Source organism: Sorex araneus, chromosome 7, assembly GCF_027595985.1.
Source record: "Sorex araneus isolate mSorAra2 chromosome 7, mSorAra2.pri, whole genome shotgun sequence".
Taxonomy (NCBI): Eukaryota; Metazoa; Chordata; class Mammalia; order Eulipotyphla; family Soricidae; genus Sorex; species Sorex araneus.
Genome location: NC_073308.1, coordinates 60,637,719 through 60,663,920, shown reverse-complemented (window position 1 = coordinate 60,663,920; position 26,202 = coordinate 60,637,719). Strand labels below are relative to the sequence as shown.

At 41.6% G+C, this 26,202-nt stretch overlaps 1 protein-coding gene across 4 annotated transcripts in view; it reads right to left on the bottom strand.

The window, feature by feature from the left end:
• Positions 1–26,202, bottom strand: part of SH3D19 (SH3 domain containing 19) — a 199,949-nt gene that overhangs the window by 172,517 nt on the left and 1,230 nt on the right. The gene's annotated exons all lie outside the window — the stretch shown is intronic.

Below are 26,202 nucleotides of genomic sequence, written 5' to 3'. Positions count from 1 at the left end.
AGAGCGCAAAGAAAATAGAGCAGGCACATCAAATGCTAAGGGAATTTCTATCTAAAACTTTGCCTATGAAATATTAATATATTGTGGAGTAGAAATAAGGTACTTTCTACCTGTACCAATTTTTGCACTCAAAACACCAACGGCATTTTTCAAGCATCTCCCAAAGTTGAAACCAAAGCAAAAACCAAGTATTTAATCTCTAGTGCTCCTTAACCCAGGGTATAAACACTGGAACTGAAGTGTGCATGTCCTGGGGAGTACCACAACCACTGTTCCTCAGCCTTGGCCATTCCCATCAACAACAGAAGGGAAGGGGAAGGTGTTGTTACCATTCTTTCTTGTCTAGAGGCTTGGTGCTACACACAGAACATTTGTTTAGACACAGCTGTAGCAAAGTATATTCTATATTCTCCTTTTTCTCTTTGTCTTAGGACCTTGGATCCTTTCGTCTATACTGTATGGATGGGATCAAATAATATTGAGCGAGGCACAAAGTTCCAAGTGGACAAAATCATCATACATCCGTTCTATCATGAAACAACTGCAGACATTGCCTTGTTGAAACTATATTCTAACATAGAACTCACTTCACTTATTATGCCCATCTGTTTGCCCAATATCACAGAGAAGTTAACAATTCCACCCACTTGTTGGGTGACTGGGTGGGGTACTATCATTCGTGATAAAGGTGAGAAGGGGAGTTAAAGGCACTTTTCATTATGTGACCCTTTATAGCTGTACTTTTACATCATAAGCATATCATTACTATGGCATGTATTTTTAACAAAATCAGACGAGCAAAATTATAAGTCTTAAATAAGACGTACTTTATTCTCTCGTGTTTATCAATGGCTGGGAGAACAAACAATAAAAATGCACAATTACCTCACTCAGGTTAATAAATCTTTGATTTAAATTTGGAAAAAAACTTAGTGTTTCTTTTTATATTAGCACTCAGGATTATCAGGAAAAGAAAGCAGATAAATGGTAAAGAGAATAATGTTAAAATATTCTCAAGTCTCCAATTCATGAAAATGCGCTAGAATTTTATTTAAAATTAAAACCATCATATGGCATGTAGAAAAAAAATCTCCAACAAACCAAAAAAAAAATTTTAACTATCTATTGTATTAGATTTACTATACCAAAATGAAGTATTTCCGTTAGTAAAATGTGATTGAGAAGAAACTGCCTTTTGCTTCTGGATTCCCATTCAGCAATTGGAAATCATTCTCTTTCACCTTTTCAAACTACTTTAACCAAGCAGGAAAGGTAGTACAGAGAATAAGACTTATACCTTGCATGCAGCTTACCCTGGGCATTGATCTCTTCAACCCGTATATGGACCCTAAACAAGGCAAGAAGGACCCCTGAGCACCACCAGGAGTGGTCCAAGTTCCCTCTCCCCTGCCTCAAAAAATAACAGATTACTTTAACCTTTCATTGTTATCTACCTCTACAGACCATCACCCTTCCATACTCCAGGAAACAGAAGTACCCACCATTGACCGAGAGAAGTGTGAAAAACAATATAATCCATTAGACTTCCAGACAGTTATCCTGGAAGATATGTTTTGTGCTGGTGGCTTACATGAGGATAGCTGCAAGGTAAAGGTTTACCTTTTGTTGTTGTTTGGGGACCACTGCTGGCTGTGCTCAGGGATCACTCCTGGTGGACTGGAGGATCATATGAGTTATCAGGGATTGAACACAAGTTGGCCATGTGCAAGGCAAGAGCCCTGCGCGCTGTACTGTATCTCTGGCCCCCAAAGGGTTTACTTTTGAAGCATTTTTTAGCATATTATCTTTAATTTTGTTTTAACTGACAAACTAATTTCAAAACCCAAGATTAATAAAGTAACACTGCATACCCAGAAATGATGACAATTTAACCACTTTCCAATATGCAACACTGTATTATTAACACCATGATATACATTATATCTCCAAGCATTATTTGTTTCACAACTAAAGAGTTTGTACCTTTGATCCCCCTCACAAATTTTGCTTCCCTATCAACTCCTGTCTCTGGCAATCATGACTTTATTCTCTATACCTACAAAGTTGGTTTTTCTGTTTGGTATGGTTTCCTTTTTAGGTTCCACGTAAAAGAGATCAGAGATTATATGTCTGACATATTCCACTTAGCATGATGCTTCAAAGGCCATCACAGTTCTTTCAAATAGTATGACTTCATTTTTTGGCAGATAGTATTCCAGTGTGTACATTTTCTGTATCCATGTACAGAAACAATTCTTAATGAAGTAAGAAGCTCTGCATAAAGAAATGTTTGTCTGTTTACAACAGCCAGAATCTGGAAAAAAAAAAACAAAACCGAGTACCTGAGAACAGATAACTGGCTAAAGAAAATTTGATACATCTACACAATGAAATACTATGCAGTAGTTAGAAAAGATGAAGTAATGAAATTTGCATCTAGGTGGATCAATATGGAAAGTATCATGTTAAGTGAAATGAGTCAGAAAGAGAGGGACAGACATAGAAATATTGCACTCATTTGTGGAATATAAAGTAACAGAATGGGAAACTAACACCCAAGAATAGTAGAGAAAAGTTTCAGGAGGATTACTCCACAACTTAGAAGCCAGCCTCACATGCTGGGGTAAAAGGCAGCTCAGATAGAGAAGGGACCACCAAGTAAAGGGTGCTAGGAGGGCCTGCTTGGGATGGGAGATGCAGGCTGAAAGTAGACTATAGACCGAACACGATGGCCACTTAATACTTCTATTGCAAACCACAAACCCAAAAGGAGAGAGAGAGAGCAAAGGGGAATGCCCTGCCACAGAGGCAGGGTGGGGTGGAGGGGACGGGGTGGGAGTGGTGGGAGGGATGCTGGGACCATTGGTGGTAGAAAATGGTCACTGGTGGAAGGATGGGTACTCAATCACTGTATGACTGAAACGCAAGTACTAAAGGTTTAAAGTCTGTAACTGTACCTCATGGTGATTCACTAATAAAAAATTTTTTTTAAAAAAGAAATGTTTGTGTGTGTGTGCGCGCACGCACGTGCATGAGTGTGTGTGAGAGAGAGAGAAGAGAGAAGAGAGAGAGAGAGAGAGAGAGAGAGAAAGAGAGAGAGAGAGAGAGAGAGAGCAAACTGCCCTCCCAGGAGAACCTTACTCAAACTGCCCTCCCAGGAGAACCTTACTATGGAACAACTAAGAGCAATCCAGTCCAGACCTGCTCTGCTCATATTTGATGCCACAGTCCTCACCAAAAAAAAAAACCCATTAAACCTAAGGATGCTTCCCAGTCAGTGTGCGCTTGCCAGTACAGTTACTGCCAGAACCTGACAAATGCAATCACCCTGGCAGCTACACAGGTCAGCTTGGGTGCAAAGGTTCCTACTGGGACCTTAGAATTGTGCATCCCTACTTGATACCCAGACCTGCTGAGGTTCTGACACCACAAGAACCATCAGGCAGGCACCAGTAACTGTAAACTGAATCACAATCCAGGTATGCTAGACTCTAGATTATACCGTGGATCCTAACCTTATATGGGATTGCAAATTTTAATGTGGAGAGTCAAAAAACTCATAAAATATTGTTTTAAAATAAATTCCATAGACCAGATTTGGTAAGGGGCTTGCCTTATACACAACCAACCCCAGTTCAAGCCCTTGTACTCCATTATAATTCCCCAAGCCCTGCCAGGAGTGATTCCTGAGTGCAGTAGAGCCAGGAATAAGTCCTGCATACCACAAAGTGTGGTCCAAAACCAAGTAAAAAACTTGATGGCTTACTATTAATAAATGTTTTAGATACATATATACATACATATATATTATATACATATATACCTAGGGCAGTATAAAAATTTCTTGGACAAAAAGGGGGTAGTGAGTGGGAAAAGTTCTGCACTAGACCAAGGTGATAACTACTACAGGAATCTTATAACCAGATTCCTAGTGTCTGTCCAGATCTACATAAATTTCAGAGTAATAACCTGTCTTAATCTGGAATTAGCAAGCATAAACCCCTAATTACAGCCCAGGCATGTACAACTTCAGGCCTGGTTCCCAGTTCTCACATCACATCAGGCATAAGAAAGAAGTGGAGGAATTTACCCGCATCAATGGATGGCAACATAAGCCTAGACAGCCCCAATTATATCAAAGTTTAACAAAACTCACAGAACTCAAAGCAAAAATTTAAGGATGCTCACTGAACTGAGGAAATGTCAATGAACTACACATCATTATCTAGTGACTAAATAACACGGCACTCAACAACGGATCAAATAAATTAAAGGAAAAGAAGTTAAGCCTTGAAATAAACAAAAAAGTAAATACTAATTATATCAAAACCAAAGGATGCAATAACAGCTGCTCTAAAAAGGGCATTCACAGTAATAAAAGCCTACCTCAAGAAAAATCTGAACTATATAATCTATGTTTTTTAACTCATTACCAGAAGAATAAATACTCAAAGAGAATAGTAGGAAATGAAGGACACCGATCAAAGTGAAAACAAAGTCTCTGGGGGTGGGGGGAGGGGAAGGCTTGGGGCGAGAGAGATAGAACAGTGCATAGGATGCTTGCCTTGCACATGGAAGACCAGATTCAATCCCTGGTAGCCCATGCGTTCCCCGAGCCCTGCCAAGAGTGATCCCTTAGTGTACAGCCAGGAATAAGCCCTGAGCATTGCAGGTGTGGCAAAAAAAAAAAAATTAATAATAATGAAAGGGTAGGGCGTTTTCACAGTGGGCAGGGCATTTGCCTCGCACACGGATGACCCGGGTTCAATTCTTCCGTCCCTCTCAGAGAGCCCAGCAAGCTACCGAGAGTATCTCGCCCCCATGGCAGAGCCTGGCAAGCTACCCGTGGCATATTCGATATGCCAAAAACAATAACAAGTCTCACAATGAAGACATTGCTGGTGCCCAATTGAGCAAATCAATGAACAACGGATTGACAGTGCTACAGTGCTACAGTGTTATAATAATGAAAGTTTTTAAAGGAAGTAAAGTTATTAAGAATCAATGAAACTATGAGCTGACTCTAAGATTTTAGAAAGAACAAACCATTATGGAGACTAAGAGAAGACACAAAGAAATATGGGACATTATAATTTATGCCACAGAAACACAGCAGATCATGACAGAATATACATATATATGCATATATGTTGCGGGAGACATACCCAGCAGTGCTCAGGGCTTATTCCTGGCTTTGCACTCAAGAATCACTCCTGGTAGTGCATATGGGATGCCAAGGATTGAATCTGGGTTGGTCACGTGCAAGGTAAGCACCCTACCTGTTATACTATCTCTCTAGTCCCAGCAGTTCATAATAGAATACTGTGAACTATTCTATTCTAAGAATGTGGATAATCAAATTGCAAAAGAATGCCATAGAAAACGAAGTTATAGGCCAATATCCATGATGAACAGATGTAAATTTCCTCAACAAAATCTTTGTATACTGTGGTTTCCATTGTACTTCTCTCTTTATTTCTAATACCGGTCTTTTCTCCTTTATGAATCTAGATAAGGGTTTGCCAATCTTGTCTACTTTATTTATTGGCGTGCCCCAGCTCTGCACTTAGGGACCATTTACAAAGTATTTGGGATCAATTTGAGTCAACCACATGCAGACAAGGACCTATGCCCCTGTACTGTCACTCTGGCCCCAGGTTTAGTCTCTCAAAGAAGGAGCATTTGTAATGTCTTTTTAATTTCCATTTTGTTTACTTCCACTATTTTTTCCTTCAGCTGACTTGGAACTCATTTATTCTTTTATCTACTTTCTTAAGATGTGAGGTTACTTGAGCCTTTTATTTCCTCATGTAAATGTGTATTGCTATGAGAATGCCTCTTAACACACAGGCAATACTGTGATCATCATAGCTCACAATCTTCTCATTTTCATGAACTCTGTCTTTGATTTCCTCATTAACTCAACGTTTCTAAAATAGCACATTGTTAGTTTCCAGGTGTTCACAATTACCTCGGTATTTTTTAAAATTTTTTTTATTTTTCAGTTTTCTTTTTATGATTATTTCTGCCTTTCTGTATTATAATATAAAATATTGATGCAGTTTCAATCTTTATGACTATATTGACACTTGTTTTGTGTCTCAGTATATGTCCTGAAATGTGTCCAAGATGCTCTGGAGAAGTATTTGTATTCAACTTCTTTGGAGTTAAAAGCTCTGCAAATGTCTAATTCAGTTCTTCCAATTCATTTAAGTCTGTTTTACTACTGATGTTTTATCTACCCAATGTAAGATTCTGAAGGTACTCTACCAGTACTTCACCATCTAATGTGATACTTTATTAGTATCATTATCTTTTTGGCTCTCTTAGTAGTTGCTTTATGATTTCGGTGCTCCATCTTTGGTGCACAAATGTTAAGTGTTAAGTCTTCTCAATGTATGGATTCCTTGATCTTATACTGATAAACTCATCATTATATTGATAAATGGATGTTTATGAACTTTTCAATTTTCTTCTTGCTGATTTCTAATTTTAGATCACTGTGGCTGGATACTTGCTATCAATTAATTCTTCTAAATTTATGACTATTTCAGTTATTGTCTAATACATGAACTATCCTGGAGAATGTTTCATGTGCATTTGAGAAGAACATATGGTCTGTTGTGTTTCAACTGGATGTTTTGTATATGTCCATCTGGTCTAACAGCTCACAGTTAATGTTCCCTTACTGATTTTTCTGTCTGGATGGCCTACCTAATTGATATTTATAAATGAGACATTCAATTCCATACTATTATTGTGCTCTCTCTTTTCTCCTTTAAGTATGTCAGTATTTTCTTTACTATTTAAGTGCACCTATTTGGGGTATATAAATATTTACAAATGTTATCTCCAATCCATTATAAATACATATTACATACATATGTGTGTCAATACACACATATACATTCATGTCATGTATATATGTGCATAATTGATTAATGGCCACACTCAGCGGTACGCAAGTCAAATCCTAGTGCGTGCTTGAGATACGATGTGGTACTCACACACACAAAGCTTGTACTCCAGCCCTTTGAGCCATCTTCCTGGGCCTCATCCATATTTTCAAACAGTCCAAATAGAAAATACATAGATAATATTCCTCAGTAATTTGGTAGAAACAAAGAAGCTCATTTTTAACAGAAATGGGTTTTTAAAAAATTCTTTAATTTACAAATTTAGGAGGCCGGAGAGTACAGTAGGTAAGGCACTTGCCTTGCACGCAGTCGACCCGACCTGCTCCAAATAAATTACACTTCAGGGGAGAAAAATGATGGCATCATCTACTTTATCATGTGAATACAATAAAATCACTTATGATTTTCTAGAAATCCCCAAATCTTTCCCTCCTTCCAGAATTCTCTAACATGAAACCCTTTGCCCTCTTCTAAGAAACCATTTCTTAGGACCATTTTCCACTTCATGGGTAAATTTCACTATGCTCACACCTTTTATCTCTCCTTAGGCTGATTCTGGAGGACCTCTGTCATGTTTTATTAATGGTCAATGGGTCCAGATAGGATTGGTAAGCCGGGTGAACTTATGTGGCTTAGAAATGCCTGGAGTCTACACCAATGTGTCGTATTACCTAAAATGGATTTATCGTATCACCTCAAGAGCTGAGTCTTGGATGCCAACCATCTGGATTTATGTGATTTCCTGCTCCTTATTGAACTGGTCTCTCTGGCTCTACTAGGATTTGCCTGTGCCTTTCAGTCTAACATCTCATCAGAAGAGTAGGTAGTATATCTGCAGATGCTGGTCAACCATAGAGCTACAAAGAATATTCATAAAAAGCAAACTCCAGGGGTCACTGGGAGCTCTAGATGACTTCATTAAAATAACTTGTTGATATTCTTAATTCTGGAAGTATCTGTCAATGGTTAGAATGTAAACTGCTTTCTGGTGAGCAACGCAGCCCGGAAAATGCTCTGGACCCGAATTGGGGCCAACAACACCAGGGAGCAGGAAGGAGGAGGTGCCACCAGCACACCTTCTCCAGATGGAGCCCTGGCGACACTGAGCAGCAGCTAACATGGCTCCAGGATTTGGGACTGGGACACATCCAAGCCGCGCGGCCGCATTAGCGGCCGCACGACCTTTTCTAAAACCAGAAAACGTACATTCTTTTAATGGAAAACTAATTATCAAATGCTTCCTTAATAGGGTTATCTTGTTTGGGGGTATAACTCCCACAACAATAGTGAGTTTTGTGTTGAAATATGGAACGTAATCAAGGTGAAGAGAAAATGAAGTGAAATTCATCAGTTATACAGTTGGGGTGGGGGGCGGGGGCGGGAGGGTATACCGGGGATTTTGGTGGTGGAATATGGGCACTGGTGAAGGGATGGTATTTGAATACGGTATAACTGAGACATAAACCTGAGAACTCTAGCTTTCCACATGGTGATAAAATAAAAAAATAATAATAAATAAAAGTTGCAGAGAGGAAAAAAAATTATATCTAAATTATATAAAATATAATATTAAAATTCAATATGTAACATAAAATAATTAAAATATTTACTATGAATATATTTATAGTATGTAAATTTAAAAATATATAATATATGTTTAATAAATAAAGGCATTTATATGCAAAAAAAAAGAATGTAAACTGCTGAAAAATAAGGCTGTCACTTCTGTGTACGGCATTCTTTGTCCCAGACTATACATCTTCAAACAGGAAGGATTCCTTTTCTAAGTACTTATATACACAAATTAAATGGCTATGGAGAGGCAGACAAGAAAAAATATGTAAAGGCCAAATGGCCAATATTCCTCAAAAAATATATTAATAGCATTCTTCTTGTCCATTGGTTTCTTACCTAGGTCATATTTCTCACCCCCTCTATGATCTAAAGTTTATTCTCCCCTTCTCCCCAAAGTAAAGAATCTCACTGAAAATGCAAACAGAGAGGGGATGGCTCAAAGGACTGGTGCACATGCTTTTCATATGCAAAGCCTAGGTTCAATTCCTGGCACTACAAGTTTATTTTGTAGTTACCAAGGTTACCAAGAGCAATCCCCAAATACAGAGCCAGGATTGGCTCCTAAGGACTGTAGGTATGGCCCAAATGCAAAATGAAAAAAAGAAAAAACACATATTCTGTCTGCTCTATACTTCTGAAGTTGACTTTTTGAAATACCAACACAATCTACTACTAAAAATGGATCAATGCCATGCTTTCAACAACTGAAGTCTACAGTTTCAATATAGACTAGTATTTTCCAAATTGGGTATTACCCAGACCCACTAGCTTTTCCCACCCCAGGCACTGGAGTAATCGAAGAATGGGGTAGTAGTAGCCTCAAGTGAAATTGCAGAATTTTCTATTTATTCACTTAAAGAAGACAGATTTCAGAAGGGGAGAAAGTTTAGGAGCTAGGGCATATAACTTGAATGCTACCAAACCAAGTCTATCTAGACCCACAAGGGACTCCCACACACCTTCCCAGCAAGGCAACAACATATTGCCCTAGGGGCTTTTAAGTTAGAACTTATTCGGGTTCTAACTCTGAATCACTGGCCCAATTGGTTTAGTAATGCCAGGAATGGCCCACCAGCTCTTTGAATACAACTTGGGAGGTTCTTCTCCCCACCCCCATATTTTATTTATTTTTTTTAATTTTTATTTTTACATGAATCACTGTGAAGTACAGTTACAGACTTACAAACTTTCATGCTTACGTTTCAGTCATACAATGATCAAGTACCCATCCCTCCACCATTGCACATTCTTGACCACCAATAATCCCAGTATCCCTCCCACCACCCTCACTCCACCCCGCCTCTGTGGCAGGGCATTCTCTTTTGCTCTCTCTCTCCTTTTGCCACCCCCATATTTTAAAAGGGGCAAAAAAAAAAAAGGAAATAGATCTCCTAAAACGGGATAGAGTGATTTCTTTTTCTTTTTCTAGAAAAAGGGGGTGACAGAAGAAATAAACCCAGACACTTATGGTCTAGAGTAACCGAGTGATTTTTTTAAGTATTCTATACAGAAAAGATTACATTCCTTGCCTAACTAGCATAGTTCCTTCTGTTAAGAAATCACATGCATGACCTATACAATTTCCTTTTTTGTATGGGCTTCTGGGATATCAGAATTAAATTTTTTGGTTTTTTGGTTTGGGCCACATCTGACAATGCTCAAGGATCACTAATGACAGTGCTTAAAGAAGTATATGGAATGACTAGAATCAAACAGAGTTAGCCACATGCAAAGCAAGAACCTTAACCATTGTAGTATCTCTCTTGGCTCTGGAACTAGATTTTTACTCAGTTTCACTAATTTTTTATGATTCCTGGGTCAAACCCTGCTATGCTCACATGCTACTTCCTGATCAGTGGTTGTGCCAAGTAGTACTCGTAAGGATGCTGGGGACTGAACTCTGGCCTCCTACCTACAACATACACACTACAGTCTGTTTTCTCTTCACATCTATTTTTATTTAATTTTGGGTCACACCTAGCTGTGGCCCACACACACTTCAGGATTTAATCCTGGCTCTGTATTCAGGGATCACTTCTGGTAGGACTGGGGGGAGCACATGTGCTGCCAGGGAGCACCAAGGTCAGTTGCATGCAACATCAATGTCCTACATGCTGCCCTACCTTTCCAGACCCTTAGTTTTATTATATTCCCCACTTCCCTTCATCATTGTTGAGAAGACTAGGGGTTGCAGACATCTGACTGTGGTGCTTACTGAAGGTCACATACCAGTTGTAGGGTTTGACCAACCAGCCTCAGCGCTAGGTTTTGCCCTCCTTTAGTTGCAGTAATCTGCATATGATTACCAGAGCTCTCAGTCTTAGTTGATGCACACACTTTACAATTGTGGTGCTTGCTAGGTGTAGGCACAGTGTTCACACACAGGCTAATCCAGGGGCACCTCGTGGCTGTAGGGTTTATTTATAGGCTACAAATCAGCTGCTTGATAATGTCATCAAACATGTTTCCATCTTATATAGAAAGACAGTACGCAAAATTAAAGTGTTTCCTTGAAACAGCTTTTGATGCTATGTTGCTTTTCTTCATGGCATATCATTATTAAAAGTGGCTACGAATACAATAATCTTTCTTAGGAAGGAAAGGAGAGGGAGTCATTCAAAATAACTAGAAATGAAATTAATTTTATTCCCTAATACTAGAAATTGAAATGTTCACTCTCAAATAAAAAAGACCTAAACAGAAAATTCTAATTGTCTTTCACAATAATTCTCAACTGACCCAAGTTCTCTATTTTGCCATGTTACATCTTCACTTACCATCTTCATGTGAGTGGAATAAAGTAACTAGGATCTAATCCTGTGCCACTTTATGTCACTCTGATGACATCTAAGATCACATTGTCTTCTATCATAAGCTAAAGGCCTCCAGGAGTAAAAACAGTAGGATAATGGTCTAAGGCTTGAAAATACCAAAAGCATCCAGATTTTAGTAACATTGGAAAGAGGGTCAAAGAATCTACACAGCTGGGTAGAACTAACCTTTTTGGGTGGGTTTAGATGAGAGCTGATGAACAGGATGTGGATTTCAGGAGTAAGAGAATAACTTGAATATTAAGTTGGAAAGAATAAAAATTTGAGGGGTAGAGATAATACAAGGATTAAGTTCTTGCTTTGCGTGAACTGACTCATGCAAAGGTTCTATTGCATTAAATACCCAGTTCTACTGCATTAAGTACCCAGAGCATAGTTAACACTGATCCTTGAGCAAAGTTAGTGTGTGATCCAACCACCCTCCCCCAATCCTTCCCTCACACACAGGAAAAAAAGATATCCCAGAGAGATGCTCAACATACTGTAGTGCATACTTTGCATGCAGAAAGACTGCTAAATCTGCATTAGAGCATAGCACCCCAAGCAACACCAGGTGTCAGGCCTAACCCAAACCAGCTTGATTTTAACCCTGAGAACCACTGAGAATACTCCCTCCCTCCCTCCCTCAAAAAAGCAAGGGAAAAAGACACACACACAAAAAAAAAAAAAAAAAAAAAGAACGTGAAAAGAGAAACCAGTAATGATTAGTTTTCAGATTAGGATGGTCATACTTTGATCAAAGCAAAGAGGAAAGATGGAAGAACAGATTTACCAGGCTATCAAATGCAATATAGGCTAAATAAAGACTTCCCAAGTATATCTATATCTTAATCCCTGAACCCATGAGTATATTTTTTCTGATAAAAGGGGCTTTACACATGTGAGTTATGAATCTTGAGATAGGAATATTATCCTGTATTAACAAAAAAGCTTTAAAATGGTGGGGGAAGGGGGTGGGGACGGTGGTAGGGAGGGACTGACAAATCTGAAAGATTGCCACAAGCTGCAGAGATGACCCCAGATGCTACGCCAGGCTTAACGTCATCCTGGACAACCAGAGAGGGGCAGGCGAATCCCTCTGCCCGCCAGAACAGAACCCCAGCAGCCAAAAACCTCCAGAACCTCCAGAACCCTATCCCTCCATCATGCTCACTGCCGATCTCCAGATATGCAGTTCCAGGAGCTTTGTTTTATAGTCTCCGGATCTTGGCAGTTCATGGGACTCCACAGCGTGGGGGGGGAGAGGGGGAGAAGGGGGACGTTTGTGGGTGTGACTGCCTAGCTGCTGGAAGAGGGGGATCTGGGTGGAGAAGGCCCAGTTCCAATCTGAGCAGGCTTAGAGATCAGGCCCCCATCCAGTACACCTGGGTTCCTCTGCCACTTCCTTCATGCATAAGGCTCATCGGGGCATGTGGAAGAGTGGCCTTGAGCATGGCTGTGGCTGGGTTCCAGAGGTCTTCGGCTGCAGGTGCTCTGCTCCGGACCGGGAGTTCCCTCCTCTGAGGGGCCGGGTGAAGACAGCCAGGCGCGGGGGCAGCAGACTCTGTTTCAATCCTACAATGATCAAACACCCATCCCTCCACCAGTACACATTCTCCATCACCAATGTCCCCAGTATACCCTCCCCTTTCCAACCCTCCCCCGGCCTCTATGGCGGACAATTTCCCCCACACCCTCTCTCTACTTTGGGGCATTCTGATTTGCAATACAGACAGTGAAAGGCCACCACATTTGGTTCTTTATCTACTTTCAGCACACATCTCCCCTCTCCCATCCCCAACGATCCCTCCCACCATCACTGTCTTAGTGATCCCTTCTCTATTCCAGCTGCCTTCTCCCCCAGCGAGGCTCGCTCCAGGAAGGGTTCAGGGGGATCCTTATGTGGTGGTGAGGCTTGAACCCAGGGCAGCCAAGCGCTAAGCAGGTGACTGGCAAATACATGCGGATATGCTAAAAAGTTACTACTTTTCCTTTAGTGAGACAATCTGGTTGGACCACAGAGGGGGGGATAATGGAGGGCGGGGGTGCCCTGCGCCTGCTCTTCCAGACGCTGGAACCTTCCAGAAAAGGCTAGTAGAGCAGAAAGCTCGTTTTCACATTAAGAGATCCTGAAGCAACCACAGAACTGAAACTTCGAAACCTCTCAGGCGACGGGCACCCAATGTGCCTTCAACCGGGCCTAGGAGGAGCCTGGCACTCGGGCCGCGTTCCACGGGCGCAAAGCTGGACGCTGCTTGGCCAACGCGCGCCAATGACGGCATCATCCCTGGGGTCGGGGTGTGCGGGGCACGCCCGCCCGGCCCGAGCGCGACAGGACAGGCCACACCGGGCACCGGCCCCGCGCCCACCGGCCCCTCAAGCGCCGGCCTCCTCTTCCTCAGGCAGCTCTCCAACCTCTCTCGCCCCACGTTCCACCCAACCGAGAGGGTCGGGGAGGCTGTAGAAGGCGCAGCGGCGGCTCCTACCTGTCTTCTCCCTGCCTCTCTCCTCACCTGACAAGCAGCCTATCTCTTCGCCCTCAGCTAAACTGCCTCAACACGTTGTTCAGGCTTCAAAGTCAACTGGGGCCCAACATGGCGCGGCGGGGCCGGAAGAGGCGTCCTCTCGCGAGACCCGGACGGGAGGTGGGCACTGAGCTCCGAGAGGCGGGGCGGGGCTTTGGGCGCTGGCCTTGAGCTTGGCGCTCCATCCCCGCATCCTGGGCCCTGCCGGGAGAGATCTGAGCTCAGCGTCGGGACTAAGTCCTGAGCACCTGCCAAGTGTGACCAAGTGACATCTGGTTGCTCCTCTTCCGCTGAAAGCACGGCAACATCCCTATGGATAGGGCACCCAGGGACACACATCTACAGCTCTCAGGACTAAAAAGCCAACAGACAAACGTCAACTTCTTTAGTGTGAATGCCAGTCATACCATTCGTTTTCAAAGGGTGAACCATGGGCAGAGCACTTTACACTGCTGTGTGCATAAAGATCTGGGCTACAATAAACTTAGTGAATCCTACGTTAAATCCTTACCCAACCCCATTTCGACCCCCAGCACCACAATAAATAACAAAAGAAATAAAATCTTGTTCCAATGCAACTTTTTCACCGATATGTAATAAGCCCATTTGCAAGGGCACTGTTTTAAGGTAACAATGAACAAAATGAGTTGCTTCCCTCATGGACTCATTACCTAAGGGAGAGTTGAAGTCATGCAGGGAGTGGCTCAATGTCATCCTCTCCCCTTTCTGAGAACCCCCAGCATGCCACCACCACCCTATTCCCCACCCCTGCCAATACCAGTGTCCCACTGCATAGAAATAATTCTCCATCCCAGAAGCAGGTAGCCATGTGGGTACCAGAGAATCCCACCATCTTCCAAGAGAAGAGCCCAGATTTGTAATTCATCTGACTTATCAGGTACACCAGTATGCCTACCCTTTCCAGAAGGAGCAGTCTGTGGAGAACAACAGCTGCTCAACAAGTTTAAAAAGACACTTTTTCAGGCAGTTGACCAGATAACAACAAAACAGCCAATTATTCCACAACTTCAGCCATGAAAACAGACAGCTAGGTAAACTGAATTACAATAATGGTGGTGTGACTAACTTAAGGAGTAACAGTCACCCCATTTTACAAAGTAATGTTCTCTGGAGTAGCTAATTGATCTTGGTTTCTTATATCTTCTTCTTTATTTCCAAATGACTTCTGAGACTACTTCCTATTTCTCTCACTTATCTATCTATCCTTATAGTAATCCTCCAACCACTGTACTTGGCAGAGCAAGTCTCTCTTGCAATCTTAAAAACAAAACTATTAACAGAGGAAGGGAAAAAGAAAACACAAAACTATTACAAACATTGTTTATTCAGTTTCTTTAATGAGAGTGCTCTATGCCACTTTTTATGAGAAGCCTTCTTAGGTTATAATAGAAGGACTTAGTAAAAATCCACTTATAAAATGCATGATGGATTCCATTTATATAAGCTTTGGCTAACAATCATCACAGTGAGTTATTTATGATGGGAAAACCACCATTCTAATAACAATTCATATAGAAACCACTGAAATATATATAATTTTTGTTTTGGGGCTCTTTTATTTGTTGGGCACCACACACTGGTGCTCAGGGGCTACTTCCAGCTTGTTGCTTGGGGGTTGTTCCTGGCAGTGCTTAGGAATCATATGCAGCGTTGTGATCAAACTCAGATATTCTGCCTGTCAGATCTCCTGCCTGCAAAGCATGCACTCTAGCCCATTGATCTCTCGCTCCAATTCTCAGCATATGTTTTAATAACACAGTTAGAAAGAACAAGTCTTGACATAGAACTTCAAACATCTAGCTCCCCCAGAAACCATAAGTAATCAGGTATTCTATAAGTAATCTGAGGGTAAAGTCATAAACAAACATCTTTTTGAAAGCTCTCTAGTTGAGGGGTCAGGGAGATAGTTCAAAGGGCTGAAGCACAGGCAGAACATGTGGGAGGCCTGGGCCTTATCTCTGGCTTAGTCAGTCCCCTGACCACTACTGGGACCAACCCCTGAGCAGCACCCTGAGCACTGCTGGGAGTGTCCCCAAACCAACCAAACAAACATAATGAAGATAAACACACAACATAATTAAGATAATAAAAATAAAGATAAAGTTCTCTAGTTTATTCTGATGTCAAGTCACTGCTGAGAGTTCTGGTATTGAGGCACAGATAATTAAAGACATTGTTATACAACACATGGTCCAGGGGGCTGGAGCGATAGCACAGCGGGTAGGGCGTTTGCCTTGCACGCGGCCGACCCGGGTTCTAATCCCAGCATCCCATATGGTCCCCTGAGCACCGCCAGGTGTAATTCCTGAGTGAAGAGCCAGGAGTAACCCCTGTGCATCGCCGGGTGTGACCCAAAAACCAAAAAAAAATAAAAAATAAAAAATAAATAAAAAATACAACACGTGGTCCAGACAGCAGCATCTTTGAAGAGATGTTGAAATGCAGAACCTCAGGCTAGAACCCAAACCCCTACTGTTAAGCAGGAAATGAGGAGTGAAAGAGAGGCTTTCCCTGATCCCCAGCCCCCCAACAAATGGGATACAAGAACATCTTGTGATTAAGCATGAAACCGGGTTTTCTGCCACTGGGCAACTGCAGATCTTGGGCTTGGTGTGCAGTGAGACACTTTGCCACCAAGATGCCTCTTCAGCTTTTGTGTTTAAATCTAGTGGGGAAGAAGAGGGAAAATTCAACCCACAATCTCTAAAAAAGAAACACCTTACCTTTTTTCTGTTCCAGTGGCCTGACCACAACAAAAACTGGGAAATCAGGAAATGTGACCAGAACAGGGAAGTTTAAAATACAATAGCCTGGGCACTAAATTGGTTTTGCAGGAGAATGGGAAAGGATGTGGAGATCCCGTATGTCCAACTATTCTTTGTGCTGTGTGAAAAACCTGGGGCTGGAGAGATGGTGCAGCGGGTAGGGCATTTGCTTTGTATGTGGCAAACCTGGGTTTGAAGACTATATGGTCCCCAAAACCGGCCAGGAGTGACCTCTGAGCACAAAGCCAGGAGTAAGCTGGGTATGGTTCCAAAACAAGTGGTAAATAATTGTTTTTTCAATTGACTATTGGCTGATAGCTTCCTGAAAACTTTTTGTTTGGGTATTTGGGGAAGGGGCAGTAGTGGGTGGGGGCCAGGTTGGGGTTGTTAAGGACCATACTCAGCAGTGCTTAGGGGCTGTTCCTGGCACTACACTCAGGAGTGACTCCTAGCAATGCCCCAGGAACCATGTGATGCTGAGGATCAAATAAGGGTCAGAAATATACAAGGCAAATACTTTGACCCCTACAGTACCTCTCCTGCCCCTCTTTAGAAATTCCTAATGATTGTTTTCATTGACATGTTAGGTAACCCTACCTCACATTAACATATTTTTTAGTTGGAATGGAACTAATTAGTTCTTATAAGTTCTTATAAGAACTAACTTATAAGAACTAATATTCGACTAATTCTAAAATGATACAAAACATATATATATATATAAAATAAACAAACTCCTCTGCAATACAGGCCAATTTGTGCATCCTTTTTATTATTTTATTTATTAATTTGGCTTTTTTGGTCACACCCAGCGATGCTCAGGGGTTGCTCCTGGCTCTGCACTCAAGAATTACTCCTGGAAGTGCTCATCCCATATGGGATGCTAGGGATGGAACCTGGGCCAGCGTGCAAGGCAAAGTAATGGGGTTGTTAAGGGCCATCCCCAGCAGTGCTTAAGAACTGTTACTGGCACTAGACTCAAAAGTGATCTTAGAAATGCTCCAATGACCATATGTGATGCTGAGGATCAAATACAGCCCTATCCGCTGCACTATCATTCCAGGCCCACTGTGCATCCTTTTTAAACAATTAGTTGTCTGAGGCCAGAGAACTAATAAAGCAGGTAAGATGCTTGTCTTAGACATAGCTGATCCCAGGTTCAATCTTTCTGGAACCGCATATGGTTCTTCAAGTAATACCGGGAGTAGCCAAAAAATGCAACACACCGAAAAATCATTGTCAGTGGTATGGCTGTTGCCAAAAAAGGAGTATTTTATTCCAGCCCATATCAGACTAATTGCTGTTTGATATATTTTTTTAAACATTCTTTTCTTTCATAAAGCAATAGTTTAAAGATAGTTCTTTTCAGCAGAAGTTGATAACTCTGCATGTTACACAGGCTGTCTCTAAAGATGTCTTAGTCCTGGTTGTTGTCTAAGTACTGTCTACTTAAAAGAAAATGATTTACAATCCTGTTAATAATAGTTTCAGGTTACAACTTCCAACCCTATCACCAGAGTTAGCATCTCTTCACCTAGATCCCAAGGCCCCCTCCCAACCTTCTGAAAACCTGTTAGTCCCAATGTGAATCTCCAATCTCAGCAATAAGAAAACCCAATTTGGAATAGATAGCACATGACTGAAGAGCAATAACGGACACGTCATTATCACAAACCGACACAGCCTCCTGGGGCATGTTTCTCCCGCATCCCAGTGGGTTAAAGTTTTGGATGCTTTCTTCTGCATTCCAGTAGTGGAGGATTCTAAATACCTATTTACTTTTGAGTGGGACATGAGGGAGAGTCCACACATCTCATGTGAACCATAATTCATTAGGGTTTCTGAAACACTCCTTGTTTTATAGGACGGACTGAGAAAAGAATTTGAGAACTTGCATCTCATAATAGGAAGACAAAGGAAAAGAAACTTGCATGTCATCCAATATGGGGGTGATCTGCTTCCCTACAATACAGAGATCACTAGAAAATACCACTGAGACCCTCAAATTCCTTGCCTCAGGGGATATAAAATCATAAGGAACAAGAAATCTAAGGCAAAAGCGGGTCAAGAACTTAGCAGTAATTTTAACCCCAGGAACCAGAATTTGGGGCCAGAAATAATTTAGGTATTTTTGAGGTTTTGGAACAGGTTTATCAGAGCTGTGAAATCTATGCTTGCAACAACCCACAGGGCGCTCAGCCTCCCAAGTTAATAGTGTACTCCCAAGTACACAAAGGTACATGGGACATATCTCAGAGAGGATTGGCAACTGGACCTGACTCAGTTGCCCCCACACAGTGGGTTCAAATATTTGCTGGTCTCCGTGGACACGTTTACCACATGAATAGAGGCATTCCTCATCAGGAATGAAAGAGCACAAGAAGTAACTAAGGAACTTCTCCAGGAAATAATTCCCAGATTCAGGCTACCCCGCAGCTTACAAAGTCAACCACAGAGGTAACCAAGCAGATGGCCAAGGCTCTGGAAATTAAGTATTGTTTACTTTCCACAAGGAGACCTTAATCACCAGGCAAAATGGAGAGAGCAAGTCTGAACTCGAAGACACAGATCAGAAAGCAAAGTCAGAAAACTTCTCAAAACTGGTGACAGGTCCTCCCTCTAGCTTTGCTCTGGAAGTGCACTGCCTCATCTTAGCTCCTTCAAAGCCGTGTGTGGGAGGCCCTTCATCCACACGGACCTATTATTTGACTCTGAATAGTCTTTATTTCAAAGACATATTGTATTCTCTCCAACAAGCTCTAAGGCAGCTTGGTCAGCAAGCATTCCCTGAGTGCCAAGTGACCTCCTGGGGTTCATTACCTCCTAAATGCACCAGAATTACAAACTCTCTAGAAAAGCCCTTTTCCAGTTCTTCTCTCTGCCTCACAGCCATTAGTTTCCTGGGATCCCAAGCTAGCTTCATAACTTTCTGGTGAAGAGGTAGATCCCTCACACACAAAGGTCAAAGATCTGACTCCAAGGGTGATCAGAAAGACAAAGAATATCAATCCAAACAATTACAAGAACCAAAAAGTCTCTTCAAAGCTTCACACTAAGTAAAGACCAGCAATGACCTGGTTTTCTAACTTGTATCTATTACTCTAATTACCACTTTCATCCTCACTTTCTATCTACTCCCATATAAAGGATGCCCTTCTTCAACCACTTTAGAACCACTGTTTTGAACTGCCAAACACAGATCACAAAACACTTAACCTACCATGCCAGAATTTGACTCACCCACCACTGCAGACCCAATAAACTTCAAGAATGACGCCCTTCAAGAAAACACTGTCCTTTCCCAGCAGGAAGCAGCTTCAGAAGCTGGATCTTCAGCCCAGTATCCCAAGAATTCAGAGCACGCACTGCTAAAGGGAGGAATGTTAGGCAGGCAGTGATGAGAGAGAAGCCAGAGGACCTAGACCTCCAAATGCTCAATCCCACAGTCTTATTTACATAGGCCACGCGCAATATGATTGGTCAGTCCCACATGTGCTCATTTACATAGAGTATAACCAAGAGGGGATACAGTTAAATATAAGTTCAGGTCCTTATGTGCACAGGCAGGCTGGAGTGATAGGAGCTAAAATGAGGCAGTGCACAGAGGTAGGGCGTTCGCCTTTCACACGGCCGACCGGAGTTCGATTCCTCCGCCTCTCTCGGAGAGCCCGGCAAGCTACCGAGAGTATCAAGCCCGCACGGCAGAGCCTGGCAAGCTACCCATGCATATTAGATATGCCAAAAACAGTAACAATAAGTCTCACAATGGGAGACGTTACTGGTGCCCGCTCGAGCCAATCGATGAGCAACAGAATAACAGTGATGTGTACAGGTAGAGTTGCTGGTTACTGTTGCTAGGGGATTGGAGGGGGGGAGCTACTTCTATTACTAGTGCTGCTGATTCCATTAAAGATTCGAAGCACAGAGATGTATCTATGTGAATCGTTCTACTGAAGTCATCTGGTGATTACTATCTTACTTGCTGACCACAAAAATCTAAAACTGGTCAGATCTGCTGTGATACTACTAAATCAAAATCTGCTTTTCTTCCCTTTATTTTCATGTACAGTGCCAGTGTCCAACCTGGATCAGCCACATGCAAGACAAGTACCCTACCCACTGCTCTTTCTAGCCAGCTCCAGGATCTGCAATTTTATAATGATCTCCAGGTCATTTCAAAGTATGTTAGAGTTATAGGAGCATAAATTATGAGTCTCATCACTTCACAAATATTATAAATATTACAAAGTTTGGTACCTTAAGAAATTTTGTTTTCTTTCTCTTTTGTTTTAAAATCCCCTTCCTGGGGGCTGGAGCGATAGAACAGCGGTAGGGCGCTTGCCTTGCACACAGTCAACCCAAGTTCAAATCCCAGCATCCCATATGATCCCCTAAGCACTGCCAGGGGTAATTCCTGAGTGTAGAGCCAGGAGTAACCCTTGTGCATCGCCGGGTGTGACCCAAAAAGCAAATAAATAAATTAAATAAAAAAAAAAATAAAATCCCCTTCCTTCTCTTGCTGATGTTGTGATGACTAGGGTTATTGTGCCACACTTGGTTGTGGGGCTCACCCCAATTGGGATGTGATACTAGTTAAGGACACAATCCTTTACTTGCTGTGCTCACTGGAAGTCACACAATTTTAGCTGTGGTGCTTATACGCACCACTGTTCCACTCTCCTAGCCCTAGTGCTCATCTTCTTAGCTATGATACTCACAAGGGAGGATGGGGGGAGGGGAATCACACAAAATTTTAGTTTCATTGCTTCAGCCTGTGATCACCAGAAACTGCTTCCAGCACCAGAGATCACACAGAGCACAGTTGTCAGTCACCAACAGCAGGGTTGCTAGGATGGCAAAAATGCACAGAGATCAAAGGCTTGCAAGGCAAGTATTTTTAGTCACTGAACTGTCTCCAAGTCCCAAATAATTTTTCTTTCTTTCGGGGGGAGGGGCGTCTCAGCAGTGCTCAGGGGTCACTCCTGACAGTGCTGGGATTCGAACCATGTCAAGGTTGCAGTCGCATACTAGGCATGCAGCTTAACTCTTATACTAAGAAATTTTCTCTTGTTTTTTCTTTTTTGCTTTTTTGGGGGTCACACCCAGCGATGCTCAGGGGTTACTCCTGGCTCTGTACTCAGGAATTACTCCTGGCAGTGCTCGGAGGACCATATGGATGCTGAGAATCGAATCCAGGTCAGCCGCATGCAAGGCAAACACCGTACCCGCTGTGCTATCACTGTAGCCCAGAAATTTTCTTTTTTATGAAGAAATAGAAATAGAACAGCATAAGGGAAAAAATGTTTGTGATATGGCCATTTCATGTTATTAAGCAGCTCATTAAGAGCAATATTGAAATGCAAGCCTGCACACTTAAAAACTTGCAATACCACTCTTTATTCCAAATGAATTCCATTCACAAGCCACGCCCGTCACTGACTGTAGTTAAAACTCATCTGTGTAATACATATCTACCTTGAAATCTGCAGATGGCTCCAAGTTATCTCTTCCCAGAGGTAATGTGGGAGTTAAAGGGGAATCCTCATGGAGGAATAGAAAAACAGGGGTGTGGCAATAAGACAGGAAGGAATCGAATCGGGTTTTGTTTTTTTTTTAAGGATGGCTCCCCTGGGCAGGAGGAGGGTCCTTAAAATTGTATATGAATACCTCTGTGCTATTTTCAAAAAACTGTTTGAAATGGTAATATTTATGGTCAGAAAAACAAATCCTCCACGTTATACAACTCTTTTCTTCTGTGTCCCTTGTTCTAAGCCAGCTCTAAGAAAATCTATTTAACTATTTCCCAGTGTAGCAAGTGCTTGATGAATGTATCTGGTATAGTAAAGATGGCAACCATAGTGTCAAAAACAAAGCTGAATCCTAAACGGCAGCCCAGTGAAGCATGATAAGGCTCACCAGCAATACAAGTATTAATCTGGTCATAAGCATCAGTATTAGAGTTGGGACAAAATCACCTCCCTTCACAGGTCCTACTTACTTCTTCTGTTAAGTTTTTTAAAGCCGGCACTAATAAAATTGAAAAAAAAAATTTTTTTTAATGTTTTCAGAGCCAGAGAAAAAGTACAGGGGTTAAAGTACTTGCCTTGGATGTGGCCAACCTAGGTAGATTTCCGGCACCATATATGGTCCCCTGAGTATTTGAGCACCACCAGGAATGATCCCTGAACACAGAGTCAGAAGTAAGTCCAGAGGCCATCCAGGTGTGACCCAAAACTAACAAGCTAACAAAATAATAATTTCAGATTCTATAGGTTTCTTTGCAGTCTACTTAAACTTGTCCTAAGAATGGCCAGAGCCTCCCTTTAAGAACTTGTAGTTTACATATTCCTCATAATAAATCTGTAGTTAGAGAATGAGCAGCTTCCATTCCAAAGATACAAAAAAGGAGAGCTCTAAGTGACTGCTCCAAGATCACATAACAAAGAAGAAAACAGTTCATAAGTTCATTATTCTTACAGAGCTCATTACACATACAAAGTGACCAAAAAAAAAAAATCCTTAAGACTGATGATATCTTTTAGGAACTGCATTGAGCTGCTGGTTCTAGAAAGCTAAGGTAATATTGAACAAGACTGTTGATCCTCAAATAAGAGAGGCAAGTAACCAAAACCTCACGTGATGACTGTACCCTCAGGCGACCAGCTATGATTAGCTGTCTCTGCTTTCTTGATCCACCATTCCAGCCCAGGACTCCAACCCTAAGGTGATCTCATGACCCAGGTGGCTGCAGTGAGCTGCTGGTCAGAGGTTTTCATGGCCATTTGAGAGTCTAATGAGAGCTCTGGGTCCTTATCAAAAAACAATGAAACCTTTAGCAAACAAACAACATAGGATATATATATATATATAAAGTATCTTTAGAACCCCGGAAGAGGAAAAGCATTTTTTAGACAAGGGTGACAGACAGGTCAGGGAGAAGAAACACTAACTACAATGAAAAGGATTCATAAGTATACCTACAATGAAATACAATTTTTCACATCAAATGAAATCATACAGAACTTTAAAAAAAAAAAAAAGCCAGTGGGGCTGGAGCAATAGCACAGCAGGTAGGGCGTTTTCCTTGCACGCGGCCGACCCGGGTTCAATTCCCAGCATCCCATACGGTCCCCCCAAAGCACCGCCAGGAGTGATTCCTGAGTGCACGAGCCAGGAGTAACCCCTGTGCATCTCTGGGTGTGACCCAAAAAGAAAAAAAAAAGCCAGAGTCCTGCACGCAGTGGCTGACCAGGTTTGATCCCCTGCATCCCATACAGTCCTCCGAACACCACCAGGAGTAATTCCTGAGTGCAGAACCTGGAGTAACCCATGAGCAATGCTATGTCTGACCCAAAAACTGAGGGAAAAAATAACCAGTGAGGGCTTAGAGATCTAGCTCAACAGGCTGAGTGCATGCTCTGCATGTGGGCGACCGGGTGCAGTCTCCAACACCACACGGTGTCCTGAGCACTTCTTGGAGTGACTACCAAGCAGTGAGCAGGAAGTAGAGCCCAAGCACCACCAGATATAGTCAAAACAAAAAACAAAGAAACTTTTTAAAAGCTAGAAGATGGAAAATATATGTAACACATGTAGCCAATGAAATTTGAGATTTCTGTATTTCTAATGACCTCCATCAAATCAATGCCGGATAAACCAAATAACAGATGACATTTATACAATCAACTATAATAATATATAAAGTGTATAATCAAATGTTTATGATACAATACATAAAAACTATGGCTACATGTAAATGACATGGATAAACCTTACAGGCTTAATCTTGTGTGAAAAAAAAGTGGTACTCTAGGATGCATAAGGTTGCTTTCACTTGTAAGTTTTTAAAACATAAGTAGAACTAACAATACTATCTAAGAATGCAGATATGCAGTGTAAAACATAAAATCATAAAAAAAATCATCACAAAAGTGAAAAAAATATTTCTCCTCAACAGAAGAGAAGAGGTTATGCCTCAGAGGAATAGAAGTCGGCTTCAAAGGAACTGACAATGTTCTATTTCTCCACTTGGCACGGGCTACAAGAGTTTTACTTTATAATTTATAGCTTTTGTACACCCTTCTGAAAGTACATTGCAAAAATAAGTATACTTCTACAACCACCTCTAAATTTAGCATGGAGAGAATTCATATATTACTCAAATTCATAAACCTTGCATGAAAACAAACATGTTTATGGCATTAAGTTATGTGAAATAGAGGAAAAAGAAAAGCTTTAGATTTAAGGTAATATAGAAAAGAGGAAGCAAATAGAAAAGGTAAAAGATTAGAAAAGCTCTTAAGCGGGAGAAACATTAAACCTCTGGGCTAGTTTATATTCTCTGGTTTGGAGAGAAAGCATTCTGCACAACTGAAACTAACAAATGCCCAAGCTTGGTAAGGAATGTGATGTGTTTGAAATACACTGTTTCTGAAGAGAAAGGAGAGCCCACACCAGAATGTAAGCTATTAAATAATTTATTCCCAAAGACAGACTGGCTATAATAGAAATTTCATCCTATCTACACACTTCATAGTTCTGTCCTTCACCCTTGAATGGAAAAAGAGCCTATTAAATGGTTAGAAATTGCACACATTGGTTGATAAGTGGGGAAAAAATATATACAATGTCAAGTCTCAGCAAAATATTATCACAGAACATAGAAAAGCTTCTGTCTGTCTTGGGAAATTAAAGACTGGTTAGGGCCAAAAAGTTACAAAATGTCATTTCACTCCATTTTGGGATATTGGTTATACATATTGCAACTAAACCATAAATACTGATCTGAATCCCACCCAGTCTGAACTCCAAAATAGCTCTTAACAATGAAATTTCTTGTTAGAGTAAGTGAAATCTGTCCTGATTACAGGAACCCAAAGTGAAGGCACTTTTCACATCAGGATCTCAACAGTCAACTTAGTAACTTCTTTTTCATTGTATTCTTGCAACACTATCCCATACCTGACCCTTACTCATGATTTCACTGGGTCTGGACTTACACTGAGCAAAACTATCAATTATTTCCAAGATACTTAACTGGTGTTTGTGTAGATAGTGAACTGCTGTACAGTATTTTGAAGAAAAGTCCTAAAAATGAGCATAAGAATGTGCCAGGAAGGGTTGGAGCCACACTAGAACTTCCCAGCGGATATTCTTGATCCTGAGCTTAGGCATTGCTGGGGGACCAATATTCACCCAGGAAAAACGGTTGGTTGAGAGGGTTTTTTTTGTTTAGTTTGGGGGGGTTATTTTACTTTTATGGTTTCGAGATTCTACCAAGGGCGTCAACTATTCACGGTCTCCTCAAATTCCTCCGTTTCATCCCGTTTTTAAACCTTTTGCCCACACCCTGCGAGAGCAAGTACACACACACACACGCATGCACACACGCACACACATGCACACACACACACTATTCACTATTCTAGCTCCCAACTTTCTCTTAGTGGCTCAGCGAACCACACAGAAACACATCGAATGTTGGCTCTATTCCACTCTCTGGAAAGGCCCTTACAGTTCTCCTCGGATCTTCCTCGCTTCTCACTTGCTCTAGATTCTTTCTTTCCTCTTTGTTTTCTAATAACCGGCT